The sequence below is a fragment of the Cetorhinus maximus genome, chromosome 35 (genome assembly GCF_964194155.1).
Source record: "Cetorhinus maximus chromosome 35, sCetMax3.hap1.1, whole genome shotgun sequence".
Taxonomy (NCBI): Eukaryota; Metazoa; Chordata; class Chondrichthyes; order Lamniformes; family Cetorhinidae; genus Cetorhinus; species Cetorhinus maximus.
In genome coordinates, this window is record NC_135913.1 from 1,410,134 (window position 1) to 1,414,669 (window position 4,536).

A 4,536-nucleotide genomic window follows, 5' to 3' on the forward strand; every position below is an offset into this window, starting at 1 on the left:
TTCCTGATATCAATGCCTAGTGAATTCCAATATAAACCTTCCTCCAGAAAAAAAAACAAACGTTCGTAACTTCTCTTTGTTACCTGTCACTCAGACAAATTTCATATCCATGTTGCAACTGTCCCTTTTCTACCACGAGCTCTAACTTTGTTCAGAAGTCTGTTGTGTAACAATTTATAAAATGCAATCCTTTGGTTCATGTGCACCACATCAACAGCATTACCGTTATCAATGCCCTCTGTTACCGTACCAAAAAAGTCATGAACGTAATTTTGACAAATCTTTGTTGGCTTGGTTAATTCACCCACATTTGGCCAAGCGAACTTTCATGTTGTCTTGAATTATCATTACTTAAAGCTTCCACACATCGGAGGATCAATTGGCTGGCCTGTGAATCCTGGGCTGCTCTTCACGCCAATTTGTAAAAGATGGGTGGAATTTGTAATTTTCGACTCCTTTGGCACCACCACAGGGAAATTTTAAAAATTCGGACCAGTTCCTCTGCAATTTCCACTCTCACTTCCTTTATTATCCTTGCATACAACTGAACCTGTCCTTTTTCATTATGTACTTTAAGTACTGTCAGTCTCTCCCATGCCTCCTCTTTATAAATGTCAATCCCTTGAAGTTTTTTTAAATGCCCCCTTGTTAATAAGACCTGGGCACCATCTTCTTCTTTGCTAAAAACAGACACTAAGTATTCATTGAATACATGTTAGCCATGGCACTGTTTCCTTGTACAAATCGCCAAATCGACTCCACTCTACTTCAACCAACCGTTTCTTGTTATTTTACCTACAGTGGGACTTTGGGTTCCATTTTGTGTTAGCTGCCAGTCCGTTTTCATACCCTCTGTTTGTTTTTCGTATTTACCTTTTCAGTTCCAATTTAAACCCCTTATATTCAGCCCGATTCCTGGTCACAGTTTCCACCTGACAGCTGACAGCACACATTTTCCACTTCCTCTCAATCTCTATCTCTTTCGCATCCCGGAAAATCTGTGCTGATTTTATCTGCCTTCCCACTTTGTGGGAATGTACGTTGATTGCACTTGGAGTATATCAGCTTTAAATGCAGATCATTGTTGAGTTACCATATGGCTAGTTAATTGTTGGTTTCTGTTTTTCTGGACCAGAACCATCTTACCTCATTTCATCTGGCTTTCCCCCAATGATTTGATCAAAACTTTGGATTGCTCTTAGTCTCTTTCCGTAGCCAACCTAAACCTTAAGAGGCCTCGATCTTTGCCCTCTGAATGATCACTTAATGATGTTTGATCCACTTGACCCACCTCATTCCCAAGAACCTGGCTGAGAATTGCATTATTTGTCATTGGACTGGAAATATTTTACAAAAGAGAACTATCTCGAATACAAACAAGAACTTGTTGCATCTCTATGCAATTTACTATCTCAGCCGATATTTAAGATAATTTCATCCCTGATTACACTTACTTTATAAACCTCACTCATCTTCTCCATCATTTCCTCGCATAATTGTTTCATACATCCTTCCCACTAGTTGGTGGCCTATAGACAACACAGAACAATGTAAATGTACATTTTTATTCCTTACATTTGGGTAAGTATTTTCTGTCCTTGACCCATGTGGATCACCCTTTCTCTCTATCACTGCAATGTTGTCCTTAGTCAATGCTGCCACCCGCCCTCCTTTCCATCCTTTCCTATCACGCAGACTGATACTGTTATAATCCCCATGCATAGGGGACACCCTAAAAAAATCTACCCTGTCAAATCCTATGAAATGTTATGTGCTACAATGAGATCACCTGTCCCGCTTGTCAACTCTAAGGAATATCGAATTGAAAAGGGAAAATGCACGAAATACTCACGTCGAGTGGCAGTTGTAGTGAGAGAGACCTTTCAGTCCCTTGTCATTCACAAGCTAGGAACGCGATAAATTAAAGCACTGGCAGAAATTCAGAAGGCTCATTCGACAGCACCTTCAGCTAGAAGGACAAGTGCAGCAGATAGATAGGTAAACCGTCACCGAGAAGTTCCCCTCCAAGCGACTCACCATACTGACTTGGAAATATATCGGCTGGATACATTCATTCACTGTCGCTGGGAGCATCCTGATATCACTGTGGGTGTGCCTACACCACAGGGACCACATCGGTTCAACAAGGCAGCTCCACCACCTTCTCAAAGGGCAATTAGGGTTGGGCAACAAATGCTGGTCCAGCCAGTGAATCCCGCAAGCCATAAATGAATAAAAAAGGCATAGAACCTACTCCAAAATTCCGTAACTTCTTGGCTCATCTTCAAACTTTACACTCATCCTAGGTTGGTGGGTTTAAACCTCCTGAGTATGGCTGTGTCCCCAGACAATTATCTTTTCGATGTTTAAGAGCCTTCACGAATGAGGTCTCAACACACCAGGTTCTAACTTGCCTTTCAGACCCCGGGCCTGAATGTCGCTAATTCACTTCTTGATGTGCACGTGTAAGGGGCGATGTTGAACTACGTTGAGGCGGTGTGACCTGAGATCGATATCCCACAGCCAAGGGTGCTGTGATCGATACGAGTTCAGGAAACTCGGGGGAAGATGGTAAATCGTCCAATATTTGAAGTAAGGTATTCGCTCCAGTGACAACGAGTTGCTTTCAAAGTGAATGATATCGCACTTTCTCTGTTTAATCGTTTTATCAGCCCTAAATGCATAATTTGTAACGTCCGGGTGGCCCTTTCTGGAACTTTTGGTCTCTCAATTAACTTCATCTTCAAAATATTGGGGGCCCCAGAGCGGAAAATTGTGGTAGAGCAGTTGCCACATCACACGGCAATGTGTAAGAGTGAGAATTGGGGACACAAAGAATATTTCTGATGGGAAGGGAGTGGATCTGTGTCGGCTGTAAATAGCCTGTGAAGGGCGGATTTCTAGGAATGAAATGCATTATATGGGAAAGATGTGATATCTTGCAAGAGACAGTGAAGCTCAGTGCCCGAGCAAAACGATTGCTCGGTTTCTGGAGGATTCGAATTTACATTTGAGTGTTCTGCGTCCAAATCCCTTTCTGATTTATTCGTTCAGCTCCATTATTCTGCACGTGTGAATCGCAACAGTGTAAGCGGTTGACGCCGAGTTTCTTTCTGTCTGAATGCAATAGGCTGCGATGTGCTTCAGAATATATTAACAAGCGTTCATATTGGCCAAGTCTTTATAGCTTTCATCGCTTTTTTTGAGAATCGTGTTGATTATTTCCAGCGAGCCTTTCTGTCATATAGAAGTGCATTGTTACTTGGCCTTTGATTGACCTGTGTATTCCCATTCTTCAGGACATACGAAGTAGGAACAGAAGTAGGCCACTCGGCCCCTCGAGCCTACTACCCCATTCAATACGATCATGACTCTGATCTGCTTCAGTTCTGAGTTTCACAATCTCAGCTACACTGCCATCTTCCCGGGAATATTTGATTCTCTTCCTAACAAGAGTGTATCCACTCTGGAGAAGAGTTATCCGGAGTCGAAAGATTAACTGTTTTTCTCCCGACAGATGCTGTTAGATCTGCTGAGTTTTTCCAGCATTGTGTGTTTTTGTTTCCGATTTCGGCATCCGCAGTGTTTTGCTTTTATACAGTCATCTATCTCCCTCCGCTATAAAAACGTTCAGTGACCCCCGCTTCCAGCGCCTTCTGAGGCAGAAAGTTCCAAGTTTGCACATCCCTGAGAGAGAAAAATAGTCCTTCTCATCTCTGTGCTGAAATGGGAGACCCCAAATTTTATCAAACTGAAAGAGCGTCTCCATGTTTAATCGTTTCAACACTATGGATATCTCAGTCAGCCTACTCTTCAATTTAACATACTGGAGACAACAGGAGGCCGCGATTTGCTAACTGTCCGGCCTATTAACCGATTACCAAGTGGAAAGCTGCTTCTGAATCTACACTACTTCCACCCGAGCTCAACATCATCCCGCTTGTTGCTCAGATGAGTTTTTAAAAACATATCAGAAGTTATAGCAGCAGTAGCCTCCCCTGGACTTCAGGACTGCTGCGACATTCAATACCTCAATGAATCATCCCCTGTCTAAATTGTACCTGATTTGTAAGTCTTCCTATCCCTCTGTTCTGACTCAACCTCGGGAAGTGCCCTCACTGACTTGAATGTAATCAGCGCGCATCCGCAGTTCTCCCGTACCCAGAATTCAGAAGATTCAGCAGCTTTTGAGTAGAGCCTGGATAGCTCAGTCGGTAGAGCATCAGACTTTTAATCTGAGGGTCCAGTGTTCAAGTCACTGTTCCGGCCTCTCTTCACATCAGTTGATTGATTGAGCTTTAAGTATCGCATTCTCGAGTTCCTGACAGCTTCAAAGTACACGAATAAGATCTCCTTTAAAATGTCGGCCGAAGGCTGTCAAAGTGTGGCTGTCATTAATATGTGTCCTCCAATTTCTTGTAAATTTACAGCGAGATTTTTTTTCTAAACACTGCGCCTTGTTTGGACTAGAACTTTCTGTACTACAGGACCGACCGAATACGTTTCTGCCCACTTCATAACTTTAACAGCAAATAC

The 4,536-nt window shown here is 42.7% G+C and overlaps 1 non-coding gene across 1 annotated transcript; it reads left to right on the forward strand.

Annotated features, from left to right (window-relative positions):
• The first annotated feature begins 4,196 nt into the window (after nucleotides 1–4,196).
• Nucleotides 4,197–4,269, forward strand: trnak-uuu (transfer RNA lysine (anticodon UUU)). The gene has a single exon. It is a non-coding gene; the product is annotated as a tRNA-Lys (tRNA).
• Nucleotides 4,270–4,536: the final 267 nt, after the last annotated feature.